The following is a 17,383-nucleotide window of genomic DNA, read 5'->3' on the forward strand; positions in this document are numbered from 1 at the left end:
CAGACAGACGTTCTATGCCACATATAACTTGAAGATGAAAATGCTTTTAATAATGTGCTGGGAAAAAAGGGGGCTTGAACTTTAAAAAAAAGATGCTTTGAGGATGGGGTGAAGTGCAAAAGAAAGGGTTAAACAGCACTTTATCATCAAGACTAACAGAATGGTGCCAGTTTGGGTAGACTTTGGAAAAAAAATCCCATTCTTTATGAGACTTTTACTACCCATCAGCAACGCACCAAAGAGCACCTATCATATGTACTTTGTCACTTCTTTCTTCTCTTCCCAGAAAAACAACTGTAAGGATTTGTCTTAAAAAGGTCCTTGCTGCTGCATTTTTATGAGAAAAGGAGTTGTGGAAGGAAATCCACTGAATCAGAAGAAAGGAAAGTTTAAGTTGAACTTAGGGATATTACATTTTCCTGATATGTGACTTGCTCATAGCCACAGTCAGTAAGAAAGCCACTAGACAAAACCATTAACTTAGTCTATATACCAACAAGGAGATAATTGCATTTTCACCATTGATATCACACTAAGTCCTGGGTTACAAGCTACTTCTATGCATTAACACATTGTTATATCAACACCAATAAGACAAAATTTATAAAATGGCTAATAAGGCTGAATTATTTCCCAATGACAACTATCTTACCTGAAACTATACATAGCTAATGTCCACAGCTGACCACAGCTCCTTTCAATCCCATACCATTACTTCATCTACACAGATAGGCCCTTGTGAAAACGTTCGTCCAATGAGAAGATCTGTCAAGCACACAGTTTTACCGAATCTAATAAATATTTGCAATACCTCATAGGTAAGAACAGCATTAATCTCGACGAGGCCTTTATATCAAGCACTTGCATCTTTCCATTTACCAGTTGCCCTTCTTCAGTCAAAATTATACTATTTTCCTACCTCAGAAGGGTATTATGAAGATATATACATTTATGTTTGAATATTCTCAGATATTAGAGCAAAGGGCGAACACAGAAATTTGTACAGAAATGTAAATCTAAGTCTTTCTACACTTTCTAGATTCAAGCCAAATGTCATGGACAACTCTTGTGCTCACAGTTCTGCTCCTTTCTGCAAAGGTAATTGAATTAATCTTGCAACATGCACATAAAAATATTATTGCAAAGCAAATGTTACTACAGTATACTAAAATTTTACTTTTCTTCCATGAAAAACCTGTGATGTCTTAGCAATATTTTTATTATTTTTATCCTACCATGTGTTTGTCATTTGTGCCAGCTTTGCTTTTTAAATATAAAAATATGAAAAAGACAGACTCCTCTGAAAAGCCACTTGTTCCATGTGTAGAAAAAGGCAAAGCCCACATATATTTAAAATTTTGACAGCTTTAGTACAACATAGTGGGCTATAGGATTAAAAGTTTTTAAAGAAGTTAACCTTCTTTCCCATAAAACCCTTCAAAATTATTTATGCAACAATACAGGGAGAACCCCTTCCCGCATTAACCACAGGTCCCTGTAGATGAGAGAGTTTTCTACTGAAATGTCAGGATACCAGGAGCATTAAGAATTGTGTCTTTCTGATATTAAAATTTATTCTATTTTCCTCCATGGGAGGAAAAAAAAAAAACCTCAACAAAAAACTTCAGCAGCAGCAGGAGCAGGCTTGAACAAAGTTCCAGCAAATAAGTTTTACCAGTAATTTTTTTGTTGTTGTTTTGTTTCTTGATAGGATAAGTTTAACTTGACAAAGGACACTTTGACAATGCAAAATTTCAAAATGCATGCTTAAAAATTTCCAAATTACAAACCTGCCTTCAATTAGATTTTACTTTGGTCTGAATTTAATGATAATCTTCAGCTATATTTTAAAGTTTCTCTTTGCAACCCTGATGACTAGAAATATTAATTTTTTAAAAAATTACAAGTTCTTATAAAAATTTAATAAAACTAGTTTTGGAGAAGGGCAAATTTAAAAAAAAAGAACTTGATGGAATACTTGTGGAATACACTTCCAGTCTTCCTTTTGAGCACTGAAACTTCTTGGACCTTTGACTGAAACAAAACAGCTTAGGGAGAGAATGTAAACAAGCAAGGAAGCACAAACAAATATTCACATCAAATAGTTCCTAGTTCCAGTGATGACTAATTTTTTCTTGATCGACAGACCTAGTTATAGTCTTCCATTAAAATGATTTCTGACAAAACCTTTCCATAAGCTACCCATTTACATAAGCCATACATTTTCTGGAACAAAACTATCTATTTTATAAGTTAAACAGTTGTGCAAGTTAAGTTCAAGCTGAATGGAAAAAACAGACCTAAAATTTCTGCGTGCAGCCAAACTGGACAGTCACATATTCTAGCAAATGACAGACAATATGATGGGAACGTAGCTTATCTACAGGAAGAGGCTCATCAAAATATCGACATATGTGTACTTTCTCCCTCCAGAAGAGGTCAAAGAAATTTGGAGGGACTTCATCCTCCACTGCAATAGAGCCAGACACCACAGAGCGTGCTGTGTTGTTTTGGTTTTTTTGTGTTTTGTTTTTTTTTTTTTTTTAGTTAAGTTTCGTGTATGTAAGTCATCATAGACATTTCCCTCCTTTTATCTTCCTTGGAAAAAAGACAGCTTTTAACTGTTTGTGTCTCTAAATTGGCAGGAATACTTAGAACTTTTAAAAGGCATTATAGAAAAATGTTCTCAAGGCAGTATGTTTCCTTAGAGTCCCAGTTGAACATGGTACACAACTAATCATTTTTTCAATGGATCTTAAGTTTACCCGTGATAAACTGGTAAAAAATCCCCCAAATTTTTGATGAAGTGCTTCCTTTAGAGATGTGTTTAAGAGGAAAGAAATAACCGTGAATGCCTCTGTAGCCATGTTATCATTCTTTGCTTGGATAGTTGTGTTTATTTGTAATTCTGATTCATTCACGTGTACCCACTATGGTAAATCATTTTAAACATGACGAGTTTCAGTGGATTATTTTTATTATTAATGGAAAAAGGTCATTAGAAGATCTTACTGTGCTTATTCAATGCCACTTGCCTATGAGAAGCAGATTAACTGAACTTACATTCTGTATAGAGTAGCTAAAATATATTACCACTGTACATGGGAATTTAATTACCCCCAAGTTTAAATTTACTTTTGTTTCCCAAAGTGATTAACTTAACCTTCTTGAGGTGTATATACCTATACCAGGGAGACATTTTTATCATACTACATATGGCATTAAATCTAAGCATTATTATGTGTTAAGTGACCAATTAAGACATTTATAAATGGATAACTGTATCATCATTACATTATGTGTGTAACTAGGGCTCGGCAAAATTCTGATTTCCCATCTTGCAGAATAATGTGAAGATAGGCTAATACTAAAAATAAATGCCAAAGTAACAAATTCACAAATATGTATGTCCCGAAAAAAACATTTGCCTTCAACCCTCCTGTTTTATCAACTCTTCCCACAGTAAGTTAGTAACATATAACTGTTGAAAAAAGTGAAAGACTGCCCAAAAACTTTGATAGGATTGCCTCCTTGCAACACAGCAGGATTAATTAGACACACTTCTGGTGACTGGCTGCTCCACTGAGCAGATGCTTGACCCCCTACTGAACCATTCTACTATAAGCATAGTGGTATATTCCCCATTTAGTTACTCACTAAGAAAAAAAGTAACTTTTCTCAGCACAGCTCAGAAGATACCTTTAGCTTCCGCAGACTTATAGAGAACCTAACTCTCGCTGATATCAAGCTTGTCTTCTGTTAATGTCAGCTTAACCCAAAACAAGTGCCCTGTTTCAGGAGGTACCTGTAAGCTAAATGAAAGCCCCTGTTTCTCAAGCAGCTGAAACAGTCTGAGACACCTGTTAAAAAAGAGTAGTGCTGTGAGATGGCATTAGCCCTTTTTATTTCTGCAGTTGGGCTCTGGGAAAGGCAAAGCACCCAAATCTTAGAGACCGAGACACTGAGCAGAACTAGCCCCTGCCTGAGGCAGAGTCCATGTCGGGGGGCTCTTCCATGCTATCTACCCGCTCCAGTCCCGAGCTGCCTGCCTTCAAACTAACCAGCTGCCAGACAGGATAACTATCTTGGCTCACTGAAGTGCAGTGTAACCCTGTATGTCTTTGAAACATTGAGAGGTTACAAAGCCTGGAACTTGTGTTTTTAATCCTGTTTTTATTAATTTCTTAAATTTCAGATCCAAGTCATTTTCATGTTTGGTCTCTCTCTTGTGAGTTCAGATGTACAGTTAAGAAATGAGGTGCAGTACTTTGGAAGACAGCTTCGCAATTAACCATTCAAGTAAGTAAAGAATTATGTCAGAGCATCACATTTGCTTAAAAAGTATGCAGCCTGCAATAGATAGCTTGTTAAAACAACAAGATTAGTCTTTTTTTTTTTTGGTTAGATAAAAAGATACTTTCGTGTTGGTCAGGAACACCTCTGTGTTTGTATTGATACAGATCTCTTTCTTTTCCCCTTCTGACTCTAATGAAAGGAGTACGAGGCATTTCAGATTTTATTACCACGCTCACTGCTGAAATGTGTATTAAATTAGAGATGTGCCAGTGCTGGGGTTTTAACAATAATTCAGACAGCTATGGAACCACTACAGACATGTCAGTCTCTTCTCTCCGCTTAACATCTGCTTCAATAAATCCAAATCAGATGCTGCCTTGCCAAGTCCACAGCAAAGCATACGAAGTTAAAACAAATACCTTTCTAAACCACCTCTTATTAAGGACAGACATATATGAATGCAGATATATTCATAAGAATCTAAGCTTCCCAGACCAAGCAGTGCTCACCATTACACAACTGTTATCTACAATAGTTGAGTGCATCGATTTCTGAGCCGCTCAGTTAGTTTAGGAAAGAGGATGAATTAATGAACAATTAAACACAAATGAGAGAGTAGTATTTTCCTTTTAAGGTAGTGGCAGAGTTGGAACATCTTTGGGTGTATATGTCCACATATGCATCCCACCTTCCCCTTTCCTAAGCCTAATCTTAGTTTTTGAGTAGGACGTCACACCTGACTAACCCCTCCCTGCGAGAAGTAGGATAAACCAAAATTTTAAATGTCAAATCACAATACATGACTGATGAGGAAACTTTGGGAAGAAGGGGAAAAATATTCACCTTACAGCATCAGGGAGATAGTATTTAAGTTTGTTGTCTTTGCTGTCATTGGCTACATATTTTAACTACACCTTTTGCTTATTCTTATGATGTGCTTTGTACATAGCATTTTCTTTGATTTCTTTTCATGAGAATTAAACCCCTATAAGAAGTATAAATGACCAAGGCATTGCGCACCAGAAATTCACCTACAGCTATTCAAAGAGGTAGGTACAATACCGAAACATCCTTGTGACCTACAGTAAGGGAAAAAAAGTCAGAGCACTATTGACAGGCACAGGCAAGCAGGAGAGGCCACAGAGATTGATGATATCATAGTGATTCCTCCGAGTCACTGGGCAAATAGTCACAGCCACAGTAAGTGACACACAGCAGCAAATCTGTCTGTGGTGGCAGCGAGAGCTCAGATCGTCCCTGAAAGGTTCAGAGGTGCCAAACATACATTCAGAGTAGCACTGAGCTAAACACACACGTCCATGTACGAACAGGCTTGTACACTTCTTCCTCACCAGTTACTGGAGGGAAACAGAGAGAAATCAGGCTGCGTTTGGGAAGGTAGCATGGCCAGCCATCAGAAAAGACCCATCTGTAGCTTGACAAGGGAGAATGCAAATCACTGCTTTGCCCCAACAGACTGGGTAGGAGTTTGTCTTAGCATTTCTCTCTTGGCAAACACTGGGGGGTAATTATGGTTACCATGTACTGGTAAATAGCAACTACCCTCAGAAATGCAAAGCCTTTTTTATACCAAGTATCTGAAGGGAGGAAACTCCCCTGACCAGTGTTGTCATTTGTATTCAGATATTTCTCGTCCCTGCATAATTTGCTGTGCATTTCCAATTTAAGTGTCACATATGAATGCACACTTTTATATAGTGACCATAATACTTTGTAATCATCAGAGATTGATTTATCCCTCCTTTTTAATATGTGCTTTATACTCAACACGCTCATAAAGGTTGGTGGCAAATTGCTGCAGTTAGAAAATATGTTACCATAAATTTTGAGACAGGGCAAAGAAGTGTTAGCAGCGATTCTGTGACGCTATAAATACTCACTTTTACCTCGTTTGAATATTACAAAAGAGTGGAACAAGTCATTTTCATCCAGGGAAAGATTTATGAGAACTGAGAGGACTTCAGCATGTTTTTCTCAGTTCTGCTCTGATGAGTAATGTCCAGGCTCATTTGTTTTCACTAACACAACTAACAATTATGGGCCTCTCTCTAATGAGCAACACAGTGAGATGTTAGAGATGCCACATGAGGAAGCAGATAGTGCAGGAGGCCCCCAGAGCAGTGCCATTACCCTCATAGGTACTGAGCTGTACCAAGCAGCCCAAGTACGGCAACATGGTGAACTGGCTGCAATTGCTTCTCCTTCCTGTCCTACTCAGGACAAAGATGCATGCAGTGATGGGGATGGCCTAAGCCATCCCAGTGATTTGATTTTAGTTCTCTTGAGGATTGAGTTCAGCCTCCTCAAAACTGTGTGATACTACAAGCATTTGGTATGCTGAGATGGATGGAACTACTCAACCCTTATTTTCTTTTTTTTTAGTGAGAAATGGGAGGAGGGAAAATTTTATTTCTAATAACATTCTGTCAAACCTAAACACAACAGATTTCCAGAAGAATTTCTTCAGAAAATTGCTAAGGTCTGGAAGTCCTGGGCATGGGGAAGAAGACCCTCATGACTCAGCATCAGGGTACTCACTTGGGATGAGGTAAACCCCAGTGTCTAACCATAATCTATTCCCCACATCCTAGGCAAGTAACCCAGCCACCAAACTGTTAAGTCTTCTGGTATAGCTTCAATCTCCCAGTAAAAACCTTTTAAATACCCTGGTTTCCTTCTGCTTTGGATAGGGAATCTTTCTGACACAATCAGTGTTCTCACCCACCTCTGTTGATGAAGTGCCTAGTGATCATTAAGAAGTCATATGACTGAACCAGCCATTAAGTTATATATCTTTTTAAAAAATCCTTACAGAACTGTAATGAAAGAACATTACTTCCCTTTACAACCTACGAACATTTAAGGGACTGAGGGAGGGTAGGAGAAGACAGAGTAGGACATCAAGAAGAAAAGAAACTCCTCTCTCCTCTGCTAAAATCCCGTATCTAAAGAAAGCAGAGAAAGCTTGGTGGGAAAAAGTACCAAGGCGGTTCAAACATTTCGCGCTTTCTCAGATCAGTTAGCCCTACTTGGCTAACACTTTCACAAGGTGTTAACCAGTTACAAGGACAAGCATTCTTACCCTCTTAAATGAGAAATGTTCCAGAACAAATTTCTTTCACCTTCTCCCATATGGCTCCACAGCTAGCTAACCAGACCTTATACAATCTTGCAGGGTGGAAGCAATGCATCTAGCTCATTACTGTGCCTTGTTTGGGACGTAGGTTGATCAATACTAGGATATAATAGGGGTAGGCTTTCCAATACCGTCTTTTGAGAAACACCTGCTAAAGGAACTTTGAAATCTGCATGCTAAAAATTGTACAAGACAGGTTTTCAACAATTATTAGAATCATGAAAAAGAGATAAAGTAAAACGTTAGTGCTATAAACACAAAGCCAGAGCGCTCCTCTCATTTTCTCAAGTCTTTGTCTCCTCAAATAGGGATTCCTCAAAAGTCACATAAGACAGAAAGTAAGTGTAACTAAAAACATGGCAAAGTGACCAGTTTATGGGCATATTTCAAGCATTCACATTCTTCTTTTGCTGTTGCTTCTGAAGTCCTCCTCTGCAAAAGCCAGAGCTCCCCCCAAAAGTCAAAAATCAAAAAACCTTTTCCCTTGAATGCAACTGTGGAGTTAGCAATGCTTATGCCTTTGAGCTAATGGAATATACTTTACTTATCCAGTCTCTCCCACAAACTAAATGTTCAAAATTATAGACAGCTAGCAAACTAGTGAGAAGCCAGCCAGCTGAATGTCAGCTCTTTTCTTTCTGTAGGATAGGATGGAATATGGTAGAACCATCTGTAAATGCACTTGGATTTCAGTACAGAATCAGAATTCATTAGAGAATATTTTAAACTCGCTAATGTCATCTTGAAATATTCTATAAAAAGATATTTTACAGAGGTTCTTAGACTAGCACTATGATGCAGCAAACTGCCACCATATGAGGATCCTTTGAACAAGGACTCTTCACCTGTTTTGGAGTTTAATTCTATTTCTTTCCTCCATAACAGCATGGATGAAAACTTGAATTAGTCTATTCTGATCATTACATAAGACATCCATACATTCTGGTGATGCATATACATACATGTATATACCAAATGTACAGACGCATCTGTTTATATATATATATATATTTGTGGTTTTGTCTCGACTTCAGGTGGAGTGCAAACTGAAGAAGTTAGTAAGTCAAGGCATTGCACAATTGCATACTTTTTCCTTTCTGTCGCTAGGACACCACAGCCACGGCTGGAACCTCTTCCCATTCATGCTAGCAGACCACCACTTACAGGTCTGCATGATGCATGGCCAAGCCTCGAGAGCCCACCTTCATGCTGTCAGCTTGGGCTCCAGACCCACCTGCTCAACCCCCACGTAACTGGCCTGCTGGACTCTGGCAGACATTATGCAATGGCTGTTGTTTTGCTCATCGCTGGAAGAAACTATAAAAAAAATCACACAGTGACTGTGATGCTTTTTTTATACCTTGAAAAGGTGGCAGTTGTGCTCTCCTGGCAGTATACAGCTAGCAACATAGTAACGGGATCATTCAAGAAAGTATTAGGCATTTCTAAAGTTTTTGGCTAATATTAAAAAAAAAAAACCAAAATTGTCACTGAAAGATAACTTTCTACTTGAGCTACAAAAATCACCAATAACACGTCTTCACAGTGAGCAGAGTTCAGTGAATATAACATGATAGAACTTGGGTGGGTTCTGGCCTAACTCAGTTTACACTTTGGCCTAATCCATGAAATGCATGGTATATGGAAATTGTCAAATATTACAGTACTATGCTCATGGTAAAATGAGCTGTATCCTAGCACTGTACAGTGCTGCTGCTCCTTACTAGAAGCAAGGCCACACTTTTTGGCCTTAATTGAGTCTGTAGTGTTTACTCAGGCCCTCTGTGTCAACGCTAAAGTATTTTGAGCAATATGACTAGTTAGCTGAGGCTTCCTTTTATTGCCTGGACCACAACTGGATCTGTAAAGCAATGCTTTACAATATGAGGTAGAGGTTTAGGGTATAAAGTCAGGCTACATAGATACAACTGCTATGAAACTGGTATGTCTGCACCATTTAAAAATATTTTAATTTTTTTTTTTTTGACTGCACAGAATTTCATGCTTGCTGACAAGGGGCTTTAGGAAAATTGTGGCTGCCAGACTAAACTATTTATTATTGTGCCATGATAATAAGCATTGCAGTCAGTTATTTCACCACCACCACCACACTCAACCCTAGGGACTGCATTTGTCAAGATCCAAATATGAACACCTTAAGACAGAATAGTTAACAGGACTAATTTTTATAAACAAGCATATAAATTACTTCCTTCAGTCTTCAAAGATGTAAAGGTGAGCCATTCATTCCAACAGCAAGCAGCTGAGATGAGACAATAGAGCACATGCCTTACTTCATATACTTTTTTCTTGTCTCAGTGTGGCTGGTCCCCTTGCACTGATACTTGCGGTGCCTAAACAGACAAGACTACTCTGTAGGAATTGTCTGTAAACTCTACACCTTGTACATGCATTTAGAGAAGCTAAGGCTCAGGACACAGCTGATCACCAGTTGCGATTGTTTCTGTTTACATAAATTCCAAGATTCTCATTTCCATAGTTTTCTGCCTCACTAACTGTTCCTGCTCCAAATGAAAGATTAATATCAATTATCCAAGTGTCCATCCTCCTTATGTTCAACAAGATCTTGTGCTGCAGATGGTACAAGTGGCCTGGCATATGCAAAATCCAGTATATTTGCCTCTGAAAGACTGCCAAAGGCAGCAGAGAGTTCATGCGTAAGGTAGACTGGCAGAGCTCTCTGGAGTTTGCCCATTTACAGCATGTTTGACCTCAGACAGGGCTATCAGCTTCCCACTTCTACCAGAGCTGTGTGTGCAAGATTTTGTACCTCGTCACCTGAACAACTTTGAGAGTCAAGGCCAGGAATACTGCCTGAACATAAGTTTCCAGATGGAGATTCAGGAACATAGTCTTATACAAGTGTTAGCCTGATGTAGCCTTCATTTTCTCTAAGTGCTTTGGTACAATTTTCCTGCAGAAAGAAATGTTCAGAAATTGCTATCAAGTTAACATCACAATTACCATTTCATTTTCATTTGCCAGTAACTTACTCTTTCAAACATTCAGATATTTTGAGTACAAGTAACTAACAATTTTCTGTGAGACACTGTGAGGAGAGTCTTACTACAAAAATCACAGCACTGGTTACAAATCACAGTGCTTGGCCACACTGAAGCCCAGTGGAAGCTCCCTACAGCTGGTCACCTTCACGAAAACATAGGAGTTAAATTAAAAAGGTGGGATATTCTTAAGAACCTCCACCTTATCTATATCGCTTTGAAAGGATCACTACCGCAAATTCTATTTTTGCTTCAGGTATTTATATTCATACATTTTCCTGAATGCAGACAGAGCTGAAACATCCTGCAGCTCATAAGACCTACTGAAAATCAGAATCTCTCAAGAAGAAGGGAGGATTCATACCATTGCACCCTTCTCCCTGTTGATATCTCTTCCCCAGCACCAACATCACAGAGAGATATTGGGAGACCAATACTGTGGGTGAGTATTTTATTCTTGGTTTCATTGGGAGCGTCTCAGGCACTCTTGGCTGAGTATCTCATGATATTTAGGAAAAGTTAGTACAGAGCAAGTGCTGATACCACAATAGAAAGGGAAAAAATACAGTAAAACCTTAATAATGATTTTCTTCCTTTTCACATACACGTGTCCCTAGAGGTCATGTTTATTTCTTATTATTATTGCAATTTGAAAAAGCAAGTTAAAATAAAATTTTGCGATGGGTATAACCATAAGATTCAATCGTGTGTAAAAGATCTGAAGGGAAAAAAAAGCATGGGGACAAAATTTAAATTTTTATGGGTGGGGATGAGATTAGAAAATAATACGAAAAAGAACAGAAGAAAAAGTACGCACTAAGGAAAAATGATACAGAGGAAAGAAATGGATGCAAAGAAGAAAGTAGCCATAGCAATAATATGGTCTGCAACATCCTTCTCCATTGAGATTTTTTGAGAAAAGCAAATGGTCTGTACTAAGAATTCTTTAAAGTAAAACAGGCATATGATTTTAGGATATTATAGTGATTACAAAATTTATGTGTTGGTTCACCTATGGAGAGCCTTCATAGCTGCCGTCATCACTAGTCATTGTTAAGTCTCAGGAAAAACTTAGAAGAATGAGAAAAAGGATGTGTCACTGTTCCCAACACTGTTTTTTACTCATTTGGTAATAACGGGAAGCTCAGTTCAAGCCCATACTTCAGCATTTCTGTAGGACCAACACCAAAATAAACCTTCACATTATGTTTGTGGAAAGCTTCCAACTACGAAAATGTAAATATACCTTAAAAACAATATTCCCCTCACCACAAAAGAGACTAAAGAATAGCCCACATAAATCATGTACTAGGCACAATGTTTTTATTATTTTATAATAGCAAGAACACCACTTCCTTTTAAATTTAAACAGAAAAAGTTTTTTTAGCAATTCTGGTCAGATAGCAACATCCCCATTTTGTTTTCTATTCTGCTAAAAGAAATGTCCTCATTCACATCAGAGTTCTCTGGACTGAGTTCCACGTTACATTTCAGAGTTACATTCCTAATTAGCATGCTCTGCGCAGAATTCTCCAATAAAAAAAGGTATATTTGAAGAGAGAGACAATGGCAGAATGGCCACTGTATGGGCAACATAATGCATATAACAGTTATAAAACTCAAACAATATTGTTGACCGATAACAAATAGATTCCACTTTAATTGATATAACAGATAAAACCAGTCTTCTGTCAAATTAAACTTTGGAAAATGAGTCCATCAGCCCTTTTAAAATACAGCCTGTGAAAATTAAAGTTCGTGTTCCAGATGGTCCAAAAATAACCACTAAAAGCTTCCAGCTATGCTTGAATTAACAAGCCACTATATATGATCCACAAATTTGACATATTATGAATTAAGCACATAATGATGGAGAAGGGGAAAAAGGAGGAGAAGAAGACAAAATGGTAAATATTCCCTTACCTTTGGATATCTAGCTTAGGTGTCCAAGAGGTCAGGTTAATTTCCCCAGATTTCTTTTATTATCAGGAAAACAGGTATCAGTCCTACCGCTTTCTGGGAGATCTGTTTTCTAGAGGGATCTATACTGTGCTCTCTCCAAAGTCTCACCTGGTCTGGCAGTTTAATCTAACACTTTCAAGCTGAACAGCACTAATAATCCCCTAAAATTTGCAAGGATCGTCATTAACAATGATGATTTAATATAATTAAATATATAACTGGTTGACATTAAGGGCATTTAGGCAAATGGGTTTATTATGCCATCCCATTATTCTGCTTTGTATTACTTCAGTAGAGCACACCAAATCCCCAAGAAAAATTAATAATTTTTCTTTCCCCCTGAATAACTGAAAACATCAGATGAAGGTATTATTATTACAGGAGTTTTTAGAGATCTGGCTAGGAAGAGTTTATTGCAAGCAGTTTGCACCAGTTTTCCACTCCAATTAGTGAATCAAAGCTGTTCATTTTTTGCCCTGGTTAGCTCAGTTGCCACAGAACTACCATCCAGATTTAAAAGGAGAGAGAGAGAAGACAGATGTTTGTATTTTAAAAGGCTACAAGGAAAGGAAGGACAAGCGTTACACATTTAACAATTCCATACACCCTGCTGTTTAGACTATGAAATACACCCTACAGAATAGAAAGATAAGTACACAGATGAAATAGGACGTGGGGTTTCTACAATCCTGGTATGAAGTGATCACCAGTGATAAAGAAACACTGATGATTAATGCCTAGATACCAAATACAAACTTTACCCCGAACTACATCCCTGATAGATTTCTTTCATAAGCCTGCACCTGATGGTAGCCAGCACATAATGGTTCAAAAGCCAGATCTCAGAGATCTGACTTCAACTAGACTAGGGCTTCTTTATTTGCACAGACAGCAACTGAGTCTTCCCAAGGTCTAAGAACAAAAATGGCAGCTGGTCAGGAAAACACATTCTTTTAAACTTAAACAACTAACACAACTTCTCCCCAGAAGAGAATAAAATGAGGAAAAACAATCAGAAAATGACAAAAAGTGAGACATACTACATTTTGTAGGTTTTGAACAGCAATTTGGAGAGTATTTAAAAATAATGTCCTTATATTTTGAGAAAAGCTTGGGTAAAGAACTGTCATGAAAGAAATATTTAAAACAGTCATGCTGAGGAGAGGGTGAAAGAGAAAGAGAAATAATCCCCTGAGAAACTGTGGAGGAAAGGAAAGTGGTCTTAAAAATAAAAATAGAGTCCCCTACCAATACACATCAAAAGGAAAAGACGACTAGGGAAGACATTAGTTGTAAACAACTCCTAGCAGGGAGCCAGGGGTTCACAAAGATTCATCTTTCTACAGGCAGAAGATAAGAAACAAGCTGAGAAACTCAAGCATAGTAAACTGCTAGATTAGAAAAGTATTTATTCATATGTCTGCTCTGAAGGAAAAAAGGGATGAAACAGCAAATGAAGACAAAGCACGAAACCACAGATATTTCTGAATATATAAAGCCTGCAACACAACATCCATTCGTCATCATGAAGTCCAGACTAATTTAGTAAGAATATGAAAGCTTTACCATAGAAACTGATAGACATTTTATGGTAAAGCACAAAAAGAAACAGAATTTGATCTGGTCACATCGTTGTTTTTTTTGTTCAGACTTGATGGAAAGTCAAATCAGCATGTTTTAACAACACTGGATACTTAAAAATTTCCATGTGGGAGATTATATTGTAGACTAAGATGACACAAACATTACAGTGGGCTGGGGGGAAACCTTAAGTTAATAGAGAACTCAGAGCTGACAAAGGTGAATAGCAGTACGCCCGTAGGCTTAGCTCTTCGTACCAACTATTTTGTATATGGATGACCAGCAAACGAAAGAGCAATTTGGGAAATTTTTGTTGTTGTTGTTGTTTTTTTGTTTGTTTGTTTAATAAGAAACAAAAGCACCTCTCCCTGTTCATGAACATCCTGCAAAACGCCACCATGCTGCCAAGCTCCTCTCCTTAGCATTAAGATTTGTGAGACTTTCAGACTGGGGAAGAATATGAGCATGATAGACAAAGTTAAAAACATCCCTTTTTTTTAAGATTAGAGATTTTTTGGGATGCTTTTAAGTGGCATTCAGGAGAAGGTGAAGACTGAAGAGCAAAACAGTTCAAAAAGTTGCTAGAATTAACAGAGAAATTTTCCTTTGTTTCCTTGTGCACAGTATTCAGGGAAAATAAACTCCCTCCCACCACACTACTAAACAAGGTGGTACATACCAGGGTTCTATTTCTCATGCTGTGAACATTAAATGACAGCAAACAGATAACCAGCAGTCACATGGATTGTGCTGTGTTTTGAAAAGCTTTTATGCTATCATCAGAAAAATCACATTTTAAGGAAGGCAGTCACAAAGGTACTCATAAAAGTGTAAATAGAAGAGAACAGCATGCCAAAAATGAGTTTAAAGCCCCCAAATTATTTATCATAAGAATGAGAGAAGTAGGTAGGTTCTTTTGTGAGCCATTACAGAGTTTTCCTGTGATTGCCAGTCTTCCTTTTTTTCCTTTCAGAAGCGCAAGAATGACACCATGAAAAGAACAGTAGTGGAATTTAAAACCAAGAAAGAGAACATTGCTTCCAGCTATTCACACTCATAATCTGTGAAATTTATGGCCTCAGAAGACAGCACTGAAATTAGCCATCTCTTCTTTAAATTGAGCTCTGGGTTCTAGGATCCATGTAACAACTTTTTGCTTTTTAATATTAAAATACAGGCAATCAAAAATCTTACATGAAGATGTCACATTAGTAAAAGTTTTAGGATCTTTTTCCCTTGAGTTATAAGGATTATTCTTTGGCAAAACCAGCACTAATCAAGAGGGGAGGTGTTTTCCTTTTTCCTGGCAAGCCTTCTCAAAAATGTTTTTGATCAAGGCATTGTATTGCCACACTTTACAACAACAAAAACAAAACAAAACAAAACAAACCCACCCCCCAAAAACCCCTAACAAACCAAAACCCAAGAGAGATAAAATTTAAAGACATTGAACCAATGCATTTCACAACTGAAAACTACCATGCACATGCTTCCATGACCTAGCAATACCATATCTGGAGAGTCAAATGACCATTTTTACACAGAACACTGACAAACTGCACTTGCAAAATCAGCCAAGGCTGTTGAACCCAAATAGCTTTAAAATAAGAAATGAATTCGTTCTGATGGCAAAAAGACAAAGCAATCTATTAGCTCTACACAGCCTATTAGTGCTAAATTTTAACTGAATTTTCAGTCGCAATGTAAAAACTATAACAAAAAGCCCAGTGATATCACAGCTGCTAAACATAATTTAGGAAATCAGAAGGTTTTGTTTCATTTCAAGCACTGCTTGTATATCCATAATAAGCATAAGTGATAATTCTAATGCTTTTTTTTTCTCAAATATGCAATGGAAGGCAGCGGAATTATGTGACTGGGACCAGTTTAAATGAAGTAATGTAATGATGAAACCATAGCTATGCTCTCATCTTAGTCTCAAGGCAAGAGAGATCATAGGCTACCAAAACATGGAAGAGAAGAATGTGTAAGTAAAGGAAGAACACAGGAATGAAAAGGGCAAGCTGAAAGGTTAGTAACACTTTTCAAGTAAGAAGCAAGATCGAAGCTTCAGAAAAAGGCAGCAGTGAGACAAAATAAAAAACCTGAGAGAAAAAACAGTGAGGAGGAAAGGGCAACTCAGCAAAACTGTGGCTCGTTCTATCCCAAGATGCCATGGAGTTTTACTCTTCCATGTTGTTATGGTTTGAGAGAACCCATAACAATCTATTGTCGTTAGACAATTATTCTATCACCCGATGACCCCTCCCCACCCGGAAAGGGGAATCGGGGAACACAAAGAAACACAAGGGTTGAAATATAAATAGATTTAATAGACTAAGACTAAATAACAATAATACTAAAGAACCAATATTAATCCCGATCCTGATATAAGATATACAGGAATTATACTCAGCCAACTATATCAGCAGGAAGCTGTGCACTCCCAGCAGGGGACAACAAATGTCGGACGCTGCAAGCGCAATGGCTTCAGGAGGAAGGGAAGGCCTCAGGGCTCCGGCACCGGGGCAAGGAGTTGTCTGGACCACCGCCATCAGGGAGAGAGCCTGCTACGCAGCAAACTTTTCTAATTTATATTGAATGTGACGTTCATGGTATGAAATAATCCTGTTGGCCAGCCTGGGTCAAATGCCCAGGCCTTGCTCCTCCTTGTCCCTGCACCTGGCAAAGCTCGAAAACACCAAAACCTTGAATCCCACAGAGCCTGGCTGGCTATAAAGTAAATATTTTCACAAATTCAGACACTAGAGTCTTCTAAAAGTGCAATTTTCCCCAGCATTATAAGAAAAGTTAGTCCTGTGTCTCTCAACCCAGGAGACATGTCTGGCTGGAAGCTGTTTGGCCAGCACAGACTGACTGAGGGAAAACACCAGTGACCGTGCACATAAATTCTCTACCCAACAGTGCGTTAGTCCCAGCTCATTACTGTGTGCCTTAATAACAGATAATTGTATACGCCACATGGTGTATGTCTGATTTTGTCTTGGCACAACAGAAGATGCCTTCACAGGAATGACCCAGGGAGCTGAGGGCTGCAGCAAATGGATCAGGAAGCTATGATTTAAATTAAGAAATTAAATCAGCTTACTATCTTCAACAGCTGTCTTAGAAGTCTCTTTTGTATTCTACTCTTCATTTTATTTAAGTGCTTTGTACAAACAGAACCATGGTGGTGCAAGCTTCTTAAAGAAAATGTTGAGCCTGGTTCTAATACCTGCATACAAAGGGAAATATTTAGCTACTAGTTTTACTCCAGCTAATGCTTACATAACAGAACTTGGTTTATTATTACCAAAAATAGTACTGAGCCTCCTTCTTATTCCCCTCCTCAAAGTTAGTTGGT

The sequence above is a fragment of the Numenius arquata genome, chromosome 1 (assembly GCF_964106895.1).
Source record: "Numenius arquata chromosome 1, bNumArq3.hap1.1, whole genome shotgun sequence".
Classification (NCBI taxonomy): Eukaryota; Metazoa; Chordata; class Aves; order Charadriiformes; family Scolopacidae; genus Numenius; species Numenius arquata.